A 17,527-nucleotide genomic window follows, 5' to 3' on the forward strand; every position below is an offset into this window, starting at 1 on the left:
GCTTCATATGGATGGAGTGCAGTGTGTGTGTGTGTATGTGTGTGTGTGGTCTGTACATTGCTTTACAACATCATATTGTCCAAGTTAGTGATTCTCAGCAGTCTGTGATTTAAAACAAAAGGAGTTATTGTGCGAAGAGTTAAACCTGACCACAGTTTAATTACTTTTTTGGTGCTTTTCCATTCATTTATCATGTTGAATGTGCATTGATATCAGATATCGTCTTACTCACATTGGAACATGGATGTCAGCCATATCGTCCAGCCCTAGTTGGAATGGGTGGATCTCAGATGGTGTAAGTGTGACTGGAGACAAACAAACTTTCCACAGCCAAGAGCACAGTTCAGATGTTTCTGGACTTCTGTCCGCCAGAAACAACTGAACTAGCTCTTTCCAGTCCACCGTCTTTGAAGGACTCCCATGAGTGTTGAGTATGGTTGCTGTAGTCATTGATGACGCTACTCAAATGCCGCGAGCTGACTTATTATCAGGCCTCCGCTGTGTTTCTGACCTGGAGGAAAGTCGTGTTTATTTTAGCATGCGTGTTGTTTACTCCGTCGGGTTTGTGTTTTTCACGTCAGGATAATAAAAAAACATGGCAGTTGACTTGTCTGACATCCAGATATTAGCCCCACAGTGTTTGAGCTGATCAAATATTCCATTTCTCTGCCAGCTCCCCCTGCATGCAACAGAGTGGACCAGATCCATGTCCAAATAGTATTAGACTCTCAGCACTCCCACTCCCTCACAACAGTTTCCAAATAATTACCTCTCCCCACATCTGCTCGCAGCAGCCGGCTCCAGCCTCGGCCCGTCCTGTGATAGCTCATGAGTACACAGCGTTGATAGACACGATTGTTCCATTGTGGTGCATTTGCACGACGTCAGCATCCATCTGTCAGAGCCCCGGTAACGACGTTGCTTTGCATCAACTGTTTGATCGCGTGTTGATATTGCGCTCTTTTGTTTTGTGGAAGACGAGTCAGATATCATGGGAGGACGCTGTTTCTTGCTGGAGCAAACCCGAGGTGGATTTATTGTGTGTTTGTGTGTGCATGTGTAGAGGGTGATGTGTATAGTGATGTTGTATTGATCTTCATAGAGGAGACCTCGGGGCAGCCCTGCTCAGGGGGTCACAAGTCTAGGTCTTCTGTAGCCAGGGCTCCAAACAAAGTGAGGGCTATATTAGGTTTTAAAAATAGTGCACAGCTCTGCAGATTAACTGTTTCAGCTCAGACTGACACTACGTCAAAAAAACACAACAACAGCAGACTCCTGACCCAAAAATCCCCAGAAAAAAAAAAAAAAAAAGCAACAGCATCCCGTAAAAAGTTGAGCCCGGCTCAACATTTGCCACAAAAAATGCAACATCATCCGACATTTCCCAGTAAAAAGTGCACACTCCTACTGCATGCCTCTCGCAGCGGGCGCCGCCGTCCTTTGCAGTTACGTAACGACCTGCCTCTCAAAATCTCATCGCCTGAGCTCATCTCCTTGATGATTTGCTCGCTGGTCTCTGGCACCCCCGAGCCAATCACGTCCACTTCCGCCTCCTTCCAACAGAAAGCAGCAAACAGACAATCAGACCATTTATAAAGGTGTGAGGAATGAGGATGCAGGTGGAAATAAAACACACATGCTGTAAAATGAAAGAGAGAAGCAGTCAGGTGGATTTTTATTTGGTTCTTTGTGGCTCTTCCTGCTTTCTTCTTCCACAGTTGCCCTCCTGTGTGCTCGCTCGCAGATCTGCCGACTACTGTTGTCAACTCCTGCTCAGAGGAGTGTGTACACGTTGTGTTTTTGAGGACGGTGCCTGCACACCCATAGAGGAGGCAGTCGGTCGGTTTCTGCAGGCGCCGTGCTGAAAGCTTCATTCTGCTGTTAGCTCTGTGACAATGATTGCTGCTGCGATAACAACCTGCATCTTCTCTTATGGTATTATAAACCACTGTGCAGTGTTTTTGGCATCAAGTTAATGTTTCAAGTCATGGTTTTATTGTACAAAGTGGACTTCCTGGATCATATCTCATTTTCTCACTGGTGCCTGCAGTCGCATGCTCAGTTTTATTACACTATTACTGGTCAAATGTCTGCTGAGGTGAAACGCGGTGGTTTTCCTCCTCTGCGACCCTGATCCCAGTGATCCCTTTTTTTTCTATTTTAATAATTGCAGTGGTTAATAATTCAAGTCATTTTAATTTGCACTGAGAGGTGTTGTGGTATTGCACGGCAACATGTCACAGCTGTCAATCACTTGTGTGCTCAGGCAGTAGAAAATGCAGTACTAACATAAACAAAAACATGCACCTTAAAACCTAAACGCCCCACTTAAGTTCGTCCGTGAAGCTGATGTGTTTGAGGGTCTTCTTGCTGCAGGACACATCAAAACTTTGGGCTGGGTTGGGGCATAAAATCGAGTCACAGCTCTGTCCAATCTGATCTGCTGGAACGAGAGGGGGCTTCAAAGTGGCTCTTATCTAATCTCGGTGCCGCCCCGCTGACCGTATAGCTGCAGGATTGAGGATGTGAGTGTTCATGACAGTGTATTTTTGGCCCCTGCGGTTTACACAAACATGGCTTCATTTAACGCCTGTTGGCCTCTTGCCTCGTTCAGCTGGGTTTCTCCCCTTTAACGAGGATGACTAGGTCCTGGCGTGGGAGCCGCCGACGTCATGTCACAGGCTTGTTCGATTAGTTTGAGAGGGGAGTTCACCCGGCTCCGTTGGTCCCCCTCGAGACGAACGGACAGATTTCCGCTCTCCTTCTCCACCTCGCAGGCACTTTTCACCCGTCCGTCTCCTCCTCTCTCCCCTCCCCCTCCCCTCTTACTCAGACGCAGCATCTCTCAGCGGTGTCTGACAGCAAAAGCCGACTCGCTTTAGCGTTTTTCAACTGAACACATGAGGGAATTCCCATATGGGTGTTGATCCCGCGATATGGAAACCTTCAGAGAAGCTGGTATGCCTGTAAATCTTGGCTTACAAAAATGTCCAAGGACGCTCGTCATCATGGTTGATCTCATGATTAATGATTGTCCTTGAGGACGTCTTGTTTGTGATATGATTTACCAAACTCACAGTGCATTAGCTAAACTCGCAATGGGCTCGCATGATAATTAATTACAGATAGACTGATTGCAGGAGAGCTGATTGCTTCACCTTGCTCCCTGCATATAGGAACAGCTTTATCAGCGCTGTGTGAGGTTGTGAGGTCTTTATGGCACCACTGTTTACCGCCGGCAATTTCTCCTGGTCTGCAGGGAATGTTTACATCATAGTATAGAGACGCATTCGCCCTCAGGCTTATTTCTCCATCTCTGCCTCCTTTTATTTCATTTTGGAAAATATCTTTGATTTATTCTCGGACCTCTCACCTCGTAAATCCCCGGACGGGGTGAGATGATAAGTGCCTACGAGGGAAGTGTGGATACACAGATCGATAAAAGTTTGAGCAGAGGGACACTTCCCATTGTGTTCCTTGCTTCACACAGTATCATCATTTTGATGCTGCTAACCTGAGCTGCATATACTAACATCTAATAGCAGTGCACCCCTCCAAATACGGAAATGATGAGACTCTAATGTGCTTTAAAAGAACTGCCATCCCTGTTTTCTTAGGTCACCACCGCTGCCTCCTCCATCTGAAGCTCTCCACTCTGTTATTCAGCAGCTTAGTAGATTGCCCCTCCCTGCAACCCACTCTTCTTTTTTTTGCCATCTGCTTTGAAATTAATGGGCATGTTGGAAAGTAGGCTAAATCCAGAGTGACAGCTTTTTCTCCCTCCTATTTTTAAAGAGGTGCTGCAGGCGGTGTCCAACTGCGTGGGAGATGGAGAGGAGAGAGCTGGTTTATCAAGCTGCTTCTGCCTCTCAGATTTTCTCACCTCTGCCCTCTGGGATGCTCCTGAAACCGTAGCTCATAGCATCACTTAGCCCTTGATGATTGGCTGCGTTGCTCTTTCCGCTGATCCGTCAAGTTGTCGGCCATGTCGCTCCCTTGGCTCGGTCACTGCGTGAGAGGAAACAGTTCTTTTTTTTTTTCTTTTTCTTCAACCTGCTCTCAGCCCCTCCGGGATCTCGCAGAGTTTTGTTTGGTGATAGCTGAGGGTGAAAATGAATAAATCTGAACATTTTCCCGGAAATGCTCTTGAATTTGCAACCATATGGTGTGTTATTTTGCAATAAATTGTGGCAGTATGTTAAAACGGCAAGTCAGCTGTAAACACTTCATTGCAATATGCAGTCATAATATGTAATGGATTCCAGAAGGAGGGATTTCATCGTCTCTTGAGAGTGCCCTGTTGGCAGGCTGTTGTGTCTGAAGATGCTAGCCTGTGTTAGCTGGGCAGGAAGTTGAATGTACCTTGTGATTGTTTTCTCCCTGAGTGAACTCCACTGCAGACTGGAGTCTAACAAACAGACAGATGGATCTGTGTTTGGGCTTCTCTCGTCTCCTCTGTGAAACGTCTGTATCCTCGCTGCGCTGCATTACTAGAAACTATGATGAAGTGGTCTTAAGTCACATCTCTAGCCTGCTTACAGGTGCCGTCTCTCCCTCTTCATCTCCCTGTAGCTCTCATGCATTGCTTCCACGTCATCTGAATTACTTCCATGTTGGTGTTCAGGTCTGCTGTCTGCAAAACTACTACTTTACATGACATCGCTCTAAAGTTTCAATGTGGACTCAAAACAACCTTTTTTCTTAAAAGACTGACTCCTGTGTTATTGTTAATATGCTGGTTTTGATCTGATTATGAGTCCATGTGTGTAATAACCTGAGGCCTCCACTGACTGAACAGCTTGAAATGCTGACTTGATTGAGCTTTTAAGTTGACGTGTAATGTGACGTGCTCGTCGTCTGTTTTTGTGAATGGCGCATCGCTTTAAACGTTGCTCCCGCAAGGGATTGTGGGACGCCGTTATCGCCTCTCTGTTTTTAAAGGATGGTCCGGTCCATCCTGCTCTAAAGGAGATAAGAAGGGAAGCACTGAAGCACCTTTGCTTTTCATTTAGATAATTTAACCAGCTCTTATCGCGGCTGACTCTTCGATGCTTCCAGGTCATTTCATTCTGTTAGGAACTTTCTGAAGCAAAAAAGACTATGTGACCGCCATCAAAGCATGGTTAGAGACAGAAAGGACAAATTCAGGTTAAACAAACAGCCAATTCCTCTGTAGTCCCTTAATGTGCTGTGAACAATGACTTGGCTGCAAAACAGATTCCTGATATAGGCTATTTTTACAACTAATGTCAAATTGTCTTTCATATGAAGCTTTCCCTGATGTAACATCTGTTGAAATACAATGTACATGTTCTTGGTCTTATCGTGTGTGTGTGTGTGTGTGTGTGTGTGTGTGTGTGTGTGTGTGTGTGTGTGCGTGTGTGTGTGTGTGTGTATGGATAAACCTGTGCTTCTCTGGATTTCTTTGCACAGTTTCCATGTTGTGGATTTCAGACATCGTACAGTATGTGGGCTAAAACCTCCAATTATAGAAGAGGCACAGTGTTACGTCTGCAAGGCATAAGCAGCTACATATGGGCACACACACATACACGCTCCCACACGCGGAATACACACATACTCTTTCCATGCTTGAGGCTGGGGGCTCTGATCTTTCTAAAGGTTTCCTCCTGTGGCCCGTGTGCCAGACTGTCTGGAGAGCTGTGGAGGGGCTGGCGTCGCCTCGCCTGCTGGATGAAAAAGCCAGTAACATGTGCTCTCTGTGGCACAGCAGCCAGCTCCTGCTCTCCTCCACCCCTGCCTCCATCCTCCCGCCTCCCCTCCTCCTCTCAGGGAGGATTACCGGCAGAAACCGGACGTTTGATCCTGCCTCGCTCGCCACTGCTGCTGCATCCATCTGACAAGGCTCCTTTGTATCTCTTCCAGACTTCTCTCTGTCTCACTCTGTCTTTAAAAATAAGAGTTAAGTCTTTTTTTTTTTTTTTTTTGCCATTTGATGTCTCGGATTCAGCTCTGGTCTACCTGTGGGCAGCCAGGACAGCTGGGTCACAGATATGTGAGACGTTAATTCAATGTCAGCAGGAATGGTGCAGAGAAGATCATAGAGACAGGTGTGGGTAATTCATGACTGCTTCCTCAGATAATGTAGAAGGAGAAATGTAAATGCATAATTAACTGTCATGAAGATAAGAGGTTTTCGCAACAGATACTCCCTCTACATCTTTGTGTAATGCTCATAAATACACAAAAAACATGCACATCACCCTCCCATGCCTCCTCCACTTAAGCTTCTTCTCTTTCCACTGTGACAGTGCTTTTATCTCAGCAGTGATTAATTGCGAGGGACAGTGCCAGCGAGCTTTCCGATGTAATTTGTTGGGGAGGCATAAACAGGAAGTATGCTTCCAATACATGATGTTGTTGACTGTGGCTACAGTGGGTGATGAGGGCCAAACACAAAGTTGTGACAATGTGATACAATGTGACAGAGGACAGTATGCACTGACCTTAAGCTGTCATGCTAAAGTGTAAACAGTGTTGCTTCAGTTGAATCATGCCCCCCTCAACGGACCCTAATTACTTCGTTTGCAAACAGCTGTGGAAAGACCAGCTAACTGTGATTCATTTGTACTGACACAGGTCTCATCACTGTTTACTTCACCTAACAGTAGTTCTGTCAAAATAAGCAGCTCACGAATGCTGTTAATTGGCCCCTGTATGTCGCAGAATAACATGTTATTATATACATTCATTATTTATAACAGGTTGTGCCTAAAATAGACTTAATGCTTCTCATTGCTAATACTTTTTCATTCCAGAAAATCAAGGTTTTTCTACAAAACAGCCACATTCTCAAGCATTAAATGCCACACAAGAGCTAATACTAGCGCTAGAGCTTTAAACTAGTTTAGATTTGCCACAGATTTGCTTGACATCAGCATCTTATCATAGAATAATTGACCTCGATTACCAATGTGGCCAGACGTTTGATGCAGTATTGCAATGCAATGCTGTGGACACATTCTACTTGGTCATAAAAAAGCATCTAGGTTCAATACCCAGCTCTAATCCTGGTTTATGAAAACAATGGCCAAGGCAGACGCATAGTGGGCCTTTTTAAAAATGTGAGTCCAAGCCATAATCCATGTATCATAGTTTTCTTTGTCATTTTAACTCTCAGGATTAGTTTTCAGTCGGTCTTAGTGTGAGGTAAGAGTAAGAGTATTGTTGCATGGCTGTAGTTTGACATAACTAGCACAGTGATTGCAAACAGCGGCAAATCTGTTGCAGGGATCTTTGTTTAAGGTGTGTGCTAGCCAGTTGGGAACTACTGTTCACCATCCTAGGATGTCTGTTGGCGCATGTCCAAATCTGCAGCTGTCACTGATATTTAAGTGTTCTGTGCAAACAGGATATTATCAGAAGGTGCAGGGTGTGCAAACACCAGTTGTTGACTATTCCCTCTGTGTTTGTTGTTCAGGCGGCTTCACATGAAATCAAACTGTGCCGCACATTTCCAAGTGCATTGCTGTGGTTTCACATTGCATTCACTCTGGTCGAGTGCCCACTGGAAAGCTCTCCACTGTCCGTTGCACCACTGAGTGGATGTAAACTGTATCTCACAGTATCCACCCGTCCAATCACTTAATCTGTAAATTGGCTGATTGCTGTATTGTCTGTCGCAGGCAAAGCTGTGTGATGATTGAATGATTGTTTATCCAGGCTGTGGGTGTGATGATTAAAGCAGGCTGAGCTCGGCCCCAGAGCCAGTTGGGTAATTAACAGGCTGTTCTCCATGTTAATAGCATTAGTCACCTTGGAGATAATCGCAGCCATCAAGAGCACAGAGCTGCAGCCCCTGTGTACCTGATAGACTCCTTAAACAAAGAACCGACAAACATCCGGCATTAACAATGCTTTCAGGTTTTGGCCTTCTGAATTTCTACTGATATCTTTTCAGAGAACCTTTTAAATATACTTTCTCGCTTGCGGCTGTGAATACACAATGTATCAGTGGGTCGAACATATAATCAGATCCCAGAAGTAATTAGAGCTGCACCCGAAGAATCTTTTTTATGATCAATTAACCTGACGATTAGTTTCTCAATTGCACATTTGCCCTGTCAAAATGTCAGGAAATAGCAACAATTGTACACCATTTTACAAAACCAAAGGTGACATTTGCAGATAGCTAGATATTATATAAGATACTCAGGTAATTATAATGGAAAAGTCAGAAAAGCAGCAGATATTCACACTTGAGAGACTGGCTGAGCCACTCATTTGCTTAAAAAAAATGACTAAAATGATGACTTGATTAATATTGTGTCAGAGGGCTGATTGATGAGTAGATTCATTCATCATTTCAATTCTAGTAACACTGCAGCAGTGTAGAAGTCCCCCTGCATGAGTCCTTAATAAAAATCTGGAAGTATTAGCAGCAGTATGTACTCATTGTGGCATGTGCTTATTCTGAAGGATGACGCTTTCAGTCTGTTAAATTATTGTTGAGCCAGTGTCTGTTTGGTAGTTTAATCCATAAAAAGTTAGCATATTTTATGAGCTTGTATGTTTTGTGTGTAAGATAATTATCTGTGAAGTATATATTAATTGCCGCAGTCAAAACATTAATCGAATCAATAAATTTGATTTTATTCATGTCGTTTTTTAAGTCTTAGTTTAAGTCTCAATGTGCTTGAGACAACAAAATAATTAGGTTTGGAGGCACAGAAGTGTCTGTCTTTTTGATTAAACCATCCAAGATGAATTTGAAGTGTTAAGTGAGTGCTGATGTTTTTGTAACTCTGCCCCGTCAAACGCGTAAATCTGCTCAGATTATATTCCTCGTTCGTTCATTAGTTTGTTAGTTGGCCATGTGTGCGTCGCCCCGAGCTCCCACAGCTCTGCCAAAGATTATTTAAGACTGCGAGACTTAATGTGCTGTGAATGTGGCCGTGTTCGCTACAGTTAGGATCTTTATCGAAGTAATGCTAAACTCATGTGTTTGTTACTCGTGTTTGTTTTGTGTGGGAGGAGAGAAAAAAATGAAGTGTAACGCATCTTATGGGGGATCTAAATCACCGCAATGAGCCTTAAGTCTTGAGGGAAACTCACCGGGGGAAAAGATAGATGCAGTCTTCCTCTCCCGGGCCCGATGTCATAAATTACCTGGCCATTGATCCATGGGTGTCTGGGATTCTCGGCGGGCCTCCTTCTCACATTCATCAAGCCTCGAGTCTGCAGCTAAGCCTGAGTGGAAATGCCTCAAACACACGCTCTTCTCCCGAGCCTCCACAGCATGGCCTGTTGCTTAGATACAACACAGATCCGAATCTACGGGAAGAGTGGATTGAACCTGGAGGACTGCAGATGTTTTGACATACTGGCCTGTTCTATCTTTTCCTTTTATATTGTCTAAATGCTTTTCAGACCTGGAGTAAAAGGCTTTAAACATCAGTTGCAGTAAGAACAAAGCGCATCTGCCGTTCGCTCCGTCTTAAGGCCGATAAGGCTCGAAGCTGCCCCGGCAACGCTCTACGAATGAAACACAGGACAGCCACGAGGGCATCCAGGCAAGATGGTGATGATATGTATTATGGGCTGCCGTGAACACCAGCTGCCTGTATTTTGACAGCGCTAACAGAGATGGAGCCGGTCATGCAAAGGTGAAGCCTCTCTTGCACAAAACAACAACACCAAAAACAAAAGTAGAAATCTTTTGCGTGTGGTTTTTACCACTTCAGAGGAAAGAAGCTTTATGAATTATTACTGGTCCACAGAGAAAGAAGAGGAAACAACATAGTAAGGGTCAGAGGAAATAGAAAAAACAGGTCAGGTAGAATTAAGATGATAATAGTGAAAGCTTTTTTTTTTTTTCCCGCCTTTGTCTCCACGCTGCTCTCTTCTCTGTCCTTCATCTCGGATTTACATGACTGATGCGTTCAGCGAGGAAGCTGTTTGCGCTCACAAACAGTTTTGATGATTTGATCGGGATGGACCTTTTTTTGGTGCAATAACTTTTGACAATGTTATTTATATGTTTTTTCTTTTAAACAAATGCATCAAGCAGTTGGGACCACTTTGTAGAATGAAAAAAGAGGTCAAAACCTTTTTGAGAGGGAGCCGCATCAAAAACATTAGAGAAAGAAGTGATATAGAGAGAGAGTTTTGGCCAAAAACATAATAATGTTACGGGGCCAACATTCACTGATTCATTATCATGCAGATTTTAAGAAGGTAGAATATTTTCCAAGTTCATCGTTTTAGTTCAGGACATGTTCTAACATTCTGCAAATTAGTGCTAAACACAAAGTAGAGCTGAGGCTGATGTTTAGTTAGCGGGTTCCCCAAAGTAACCACCGGGGTGCACATGAATGTGTTTAGGGCAGCAGCTAGTGATTATTTTCCTGACTGATTCATGATTGAAACAATTAAGGGCTTGTCAACATAACTGCTGATTCATTTTCTTTCAGCTAATCATTGCAGCTGTAAATGTCAGGACAAAATTTCATGGCAATCCATCCAATAGTTTTTGAGATTTCTAAGTGCTTTCCAAAGGCAGCCGGCCTTGCTTGAGGTTCTAGTAGACGTTTCCCCTCCCATCCAAGAGGCTGCTTCAGTTCTGTATGATTGGTGGGGCATTCATCCTCTTGCAGGATTGTTCAGACCTTGGGGAGCCGTTGGGGTCTGGGACTCCCCACCAGTCAGTTAGACCTGAATAAGCCTCTTGGATGAGGCGAATCGTCTTCTAGAACTGACCCGGATGAGTGAGAATCTTCACAGGCGTAGTTTTTCAGGCGTTTTAGTCAAACACACACGTGTCAGCCTCGCTGTGGTGCTCGAGGAAAGGTGAAGGAATCAGGAGTCACTATGATTCATCCTCTGGGAGCGATGAACGTCTGTATGATGCCTGCCTGCCTATTGACTTCTGTATTAACATCTGTATGATAGTGTGAAAACATTTCACTAAAAGCCATTAAATGCTACCTGCAACTCTCTATATACAGTATCAATGTTGACACAAAACCGAATGAAATGCTCAAAATAATAGATGATGACCTGTAAATATAATATACTTCTTAGCACTCCTGGCTGACATTGTAAAACACCCCCACATGACAACAAACTACCCCCTTCCTCCTCTTTCTCTCCATTATCCAAGAGAACAGATTCTTTGTTCCTGCCTGTCGTCGTTTCCGCTTCAGCAGAGAGAGGAAAGAGCTGTACCTTGAAGACATATCGCCTCTCCTTCTTTTCACCATTCTGTTGCACTCTCCTCCACACAGAGGCTTCTCTCTCCCAGGACGGGCTCTCCTTTTTAGTTCCCCTCAGGTTCACTGCCGCTCTCTTCTCACGAATGACCTAATAAGCGTCCATGTGGCGAGTGTGTTACCGACGGCGCGTTCCAGGAGTTCAGCTAATGCCTTCTTCCTCGTGTTGCTTCTTATCTCTGGCTTGCCTTACATGCAATTAGAGCGTGCGCTTGTGTTTTTATGAGTAGCCGGTGTAAAGGTGAAGGTGGTCTCGATTTAATTATGTGGTCACGCTCCACAGTCGTGGTCACTTTTCTCCCTTCAGAGAGTCTATCCTCTGAGCTGAATTATCTTCTTTTGTAATGGAGATTAACCTTGCTAAAAAACGTACTTAGCCTATTTAACTCCCATATTTTAACATGAGGCCACGCGGGCCTGTCTAACGACGCAGTTCTGCCTCGTCTGCTGAGGCTTGTACGAGATTTAGAGCTGTGGTCAATCCATGCCTGCTTACAGGCTTTTAGGGGTAATAGGATAAGATTAACACATTTGCATACTATCGCAATGCATTATTCATGTAGCGTTCCTCTTCTCTAATTGCAGGAGCAGGGTCTTTCTCCTCACTGGCTCTAACATCTGGCTGACCTGGAAGTGGGGCAGAGTAGCCCCAGCACTCGTTAATCCCCTCTGGGTGTCACCCGCCACGTGCCACCTAAACATTTACCCACCTGACACAGAGGGGTTTGCATGGGCGTACGCCTCCAAAATATAAAGGTTTTTTGTTTGTTTGTTTGTTTGTTTTGTTTTTTTCATTGGAGATATTAAAACTCCCAGTTATATTCAATGCAACAAATTCTTCTGCATCGGTAACGTCGGTTGTGGCAGTGGAAACTCCGAGGAACCATTTGCTGGTTTAAAATATTCATCAAAGCAGATATTGATTTCAAGTAAGGGAAGATCACAAAGGAGGAAGTTTGTGCTCTTGAAGCCCCAACTTCAAATCATGTTTAATTTCCTTGATATGATAGATAATGCCATTACAAGGAGTGGTAGCCCAAGGTGGGGCGGCCTCTGTGCAGTCCGGGATGCTAAACTCAAGGCAAAAATAGCCGGAAAAGCACTTGCTGCACCTCTCTCAGCTGATCGTTAGGCTTATTGCTCTCACTGCAAGGGGATAGAAGGTGACTCATGAGTATAGCAATATTTTTTAAGTGTCCAGGTGTGTGCACAGCAGTGCATTGTTTCCGGATTACCACAGGCCATTCTTCTTAAAGTGACCGCAGTGACTGCAAAGAGGAGAGCAGTATTACGTAGCCTCTGAAAGCACAGTGCTAGCATCCTGCCTGCAGAAGGTGTTTCTCAAGAGTCGATTTTCTTTCTTTCTTCTTGCTGTTTCCAGCTGTTTAACAAATGTAAGCTTTTCACACTGAATGAGGTATTACCGGGCTAGTGTAATGGACATTCGCTGCACTGTACAGCCAAGCATTTGGATGAGGTTTATTTGGAAAGGTTGAATGCTGATCACTGCCAGGCATAAATCTCTCCTTACCAGAAAGCAATCAACACCCTGGCTGCGGGATCATTAACCAGACCCAAAGTTTACGAGATCCATCATCACCTCTACCTGGCGTTTGTGCATGTGTGTGCTTTAGGTTATGTGTGTGTGTGTGTGTGTGTGTGTGTATTGTTGGACATGGCTCAGCCGGCCTTTTTCTTGCAGTCATGTGAGCTCCTTGCTGCTGCTGCTCTCTCACCTGCTGAGAGCTCCCTTGCTCCCTTCCTGTTGTTGTAAGGGTGTGGACTGATTCACTGCCTAGACACAACATGAGGGGATTTTGTTTGTGTGTGTGTGTGTGTGTGTGTGTGAGTGTGTGAGTGAGTATTTGGCTGCCTCACAGTTCCCAGACAGGCATCAGTCTCTTCCATTGACTCCAATTCTCTGACTGGCTGTCTGAGTATCTGATCATCTGTCTGACTCACCTCAGTCTGCTGATTATAAATCTCCCTCTCCTCTCCTCCCCTCTCCTCTCCTCTCCTTCCCTCTCCTCTCCTCTCCTCTTCATCGATTCCTCTCTCGCACCCAGACACACAAAGTCTGTTTTCTTTTAAAACGTTTCATTTTCGTTTCAAGATGTATCGAGAGCTACTTTCCCCAAGTTAAACATGTTTGCGTTGTCGGGACTCCTATACATCGATACTTCTCTTCACTTGTTTTGTCTGCTTCTGTGGGCTGATGATTATTTCGTTTCACCTGTAAGGCTGATGTTATGCCTCCCCTGGGACTGAGAGAGCGAATCTGAAATTGACAGAAATGATGCCCTCTTCTTTTGATGATTGAGTAAATGTTATTAAATTAAAACTAACAGCTTATTTCCCAAGGTAATGAAAGTATTATCTCTGCCGTGGGAAATAAGATGAGCCGGAGCCAAGTACATGATCTGCAACTTCATCTGCAAGCCACGCCTTAGTGTTTGTGATCGTGTTCGGACTCGTGTTTTGTTTTGTTTGACCGCCTTTCTTCGGGTCTTTGTTTGTCCCCTGATTCAGCGAGCGGTTGCAGGATCTGACAGGGCAGGACTACGTCTGGGATCAGCGAGGCAGCTTATTGGGTTTTCCCTGAATGCATTAAGTGCCTGGCTTTCAAAGAACATGTTCTGCTCTCCCTTTGTTACTGAACTTGCTGTTTTCTCTGTTTTCTCTCTCAACAACGTCACACATTATAAAATGCATTTTACAAATTCTTATATCTTCAACCGTGTGCCTTTGGTCGCCATCACTGATGTCTGTGGACAAAATGTCATTAAACCTGCAGCATGCACTCTGTTTTAGCATTTTGGGTTTTTTTTTTACATCACAACTATGAATCTATAGCAGGTAATTGATAATCTAGGAGGCATTTTCTGATCAGATCAGATCGCCTTCAGCTTCTCAGCCTTACCTGCAGCCTCCTACTCCCCTTTTGCTACTTCTCCCCCATGCCTTGTTTTCCTCTTTTGGCTTTCCCCTTTCTCAAGCCCCCTCTTCCCTGTCACCAAAGAGCTTCAGTTTTTCCAAAACAAGCCACTCTTCCCTCTTCCTCCCCCTCCTCCCCTTCACAATCATCTATACCTCCACACTTCTCCATCCCATTTCTTCAATTTGCTGTTGTTCAGGTTTTTACGAGGAAGCTTTAATTTGTGCCTCCTCAGATATGAGCGTGTCGGATGTGTGCGCAGATAAGGGCCACCCTCCCAGAGGATCAATGCATTATTCTGTGTGTGATGTAGCGCAGTGATATGGTAGAAGGGCTTGTCAGGGATGTGACGGATCTTTGTTACCTGACTCTTTTCTCTTTGCTGCTCCTCTCCCTCCTGCTTCCTTCCCTCTCGGCACTCTCTCCTCTTCCTCGCCTCCCTGACAACAAGTCTGCCTCTTTTAAGAGTTGTTTGCTCTTGAGGAGTCAAAATCAGAGCTGTCGCTCCGGTGGAGCGCACAAGCCACCTTGTAAAGGATCTACTGCCGTGCTACAGCTGAGACCACATACAGGCAGTCTGTCTCTATCGTTTTCACTTTAGCTTTACTCGCATCTCCCTCCCTTTTCCTCATTCACTTTTTATCTCCGCCTGACCCTCGCTTTTCATCTTCCCTAAAGGGATCTTTTATAATTTGCAAAGAGCCAAATTCAGAGCAGAATATTTATACCGAGGGCTGGATCTGATGAATGCTGCTCTTGCTGCACGGGACCAAAAGCCTGGAGAAGCGCAATTTTAGCAACCAGTCAAAGCACCGAGTGAGCCATGAGTGGCGGGGTTGGCACAGTGGTCGCTTCTCATGGCAAACACTTCAAGCAAGTGGTAAACACTCGTGTGCTCGTGTGTGCTCACAAACGTACACATAGTCATATAAACTGAATGTGTCCAAACACATTTCTGTTTGGGAAGATGTCTTTATAACAAGCTCTTCAGTTCACCTCTGTTCAGTTATTTTTTTGTCATGTGACACAGGTGAGGAAAAAGATTGCACCCTCATGAGTCCTACCGGCGACAGGTGCACAAACAAAGATCCCTGTAATGCAATCGCCAAAAGGGAACAAACACCTGCACGCTTACTTCACTTGCAATCAACTTTTATTGTGATGTTTGAGTTGTAAAACCATATGTGGGAGTTAGTCTCTTTTTGTTGCTTGAAACAGCAATCACAGGGTTGCGGAGTAATGAAATAGATTAAAAACTGTATTGCGGTAATGATTCCATCTGCAATCCTAAAAATGACGAGTTTAATCCGTCGCAGTCGCTGAATTGAATTCGATGAATCATTTGAGCTCCAGGAGACCAAGGTGATGTCGAACATGAAAGGCAGAAAAGCTGGAAATGATTTTTTAGTTGATACATTACTTGATTATTAAAACTGCTGGCAAATAATTTTCTGTGAGCCGACAATTTAATCACCTAATTGTTGAAGTTAAAAAATGTGTTTTTTTATGTTTTTGTGCACACGTGTGAGAATTCTATAGGCACTGTAGTCGATTTGTTACAGTTTATGCGCGAGATGCTCTCACACACTGTGAAAAATGGAGGAATATCTGTGCCTAGCCTTGAATCTGTTGCAGACCACAGTGAGGTAATTCCAGATGGATTGTACTAAGGCCAGCATCAGCCTAAGGAGATGACCGCAGCCTGTTTATTCCCAGGTGCACTCGCACTCTCCACTCCACAAGAAATGGTGTATTTTTCATCAAGATCATAGCAGTTCTCCTTACCCCTGCCCTGGCTCTCGCATCGCCAAATATGCATTAGAATGTCAGACACATCTTTCCCCTCCTGATCCATATCTGCTTCTCTCTCTCTCTCTCTCTCTCTCTCTGTCTCGTCTCCAAACCACTCCAGCAAATGTTACCATTTCATATCTGGGCTGGGAAAATGAGCTTTTTTTCCCCACTGCACGTGAGGATCCGCGGACCCGATAACCTTCGCTGCTGAACCGCAAATGTCACTTCGGCTGGCCAGCCAATCGCGTTTCTTTTCACTGGCCGGTGCGGCTCTGTTATGGGGTTCACACCCATGACACTGGGACTGAGACAGATGTGCACACATGAATGAGAATGAGTCAGCAGGGCTCTCAGGTGTGGCCAGGAGAGGCCGACTGAAATGCCACAAAATACCAGGAAATCGTATCTGATGGAACCGTGCTTTTCCTCTGAAAAATTGCTGGAGTGGTAACAATGAGTTGATTTTTCCAAAGCACAAGCTAATTAGTACAGCAGGCCAAAGCGGATGACGTCTCTCACGGTCCTTTGTAGCAACAGGAAACACTATGGCTCATCAAGCTGCAGTAAGTGAGAGCATTGTTTACTTTTCAATGCCTGGGGAGTGGGGAAGCTCTGCAGCATATTACTACACCTGAAAACCCGCTGGTGCTGCTGTTGCCGCCTTGAAGGCACGCTAACATTAACCGTATGTGAATTGTGACTGAATTCTTCTGGTTGCTCTCCCAGTTTTATGCCACAGCCGTTAGAAGGCAGATGTATGTTGTCAAAGCTTTCAGCAGAATAGGCAATCAGGCATTTTGTTCTCTCGCTCAAATCTCTTACAGTGTACGTTCTGCTTTCATGGCCATCAGTTTGCATCTCTCACGCGCAGAGAAATGAAAAGGCATATCTGAGCAGCATCTGGATTTACGTGCTCGGTAATGTGTTCTGCACACACACAAAGATGAGAGATGGGGAGGCAGTTATGCTTATCATTAATATTTCAATACTTCTGTGCAGTTATTGGTCTGTTCCACAGCCCTCAAGGTTTATCTGTGTGACGGCATATTTTAGGGACTGGGACCATCAATATTGGTGACCCGAGAGTATTTATTATGCAGTTTATTATGAGTGTTCTTGGCTGCTGCGGGGTCCCTATGAACTCTACTGCTCCCCCCGTATTCGCCCCAGTTATGCTTCATTTGCATAACTGGAGAGTAGCCATTGTTGAAAGAGCAGATACTAATCTTCAGTGAGCTAATGTTGGGCATTATATTGGCATGGCTATTTTATCTAATCAGCACTGCAGACTGGACGTATTTGTTTTAACCTCTGTAGATTGGGATTTTTCACACATAATGGTAAATACAGACTTAAAAGTTGAGATTCATAGAAGGTTGAGCTGTAAATCCACTCATCTGGTGCTGAGAGGAGGTTGGAACACACGCTCAAGAACCATCTTTAATTACTGCTTGGCAGCCTCTTACTTCTGTATCACCTTATCTGCATCTGTAAATACCCTGAAGTGATCGCCTCTTGTTCCCTTTCCTGAATATCTGAAAACCAATTTTACTTATTAAAAGGCGTT

General features: G+C 44.5%; 1 protein-coding gene across 5 annotated transcripts in view; it reads left to right on the forward strand.

Annotated features, from left to right (window-relative positions):
* Positions 1–17,527, forward strand: part of vav2 (vav 2 guanine nucleotide exchange factor) — a 190,019-nt gene that overhangs the window by 35,908 nt on the left and 136,584 nt on the right. The gene's annotated exons all lie outside the window — the stretch shown is intronic.

The sequence above is a fragment of the Chelmon rostratus genome, chromosome 19, assembly GCF_017976325.1.
Source record: "Chelmon rostratus isolate fCheRos1 chromosome 19, fCheRos1.pri, whole genome shotgun sequence".
Classification (NCBI taxonomy): domain Eukaryota; kingdom Metazoa; phylum Chordata; class Actinopteri; order Chaetodontiformes; family Chaetodontidae; genus Chelmon; species Chelmon rostratus.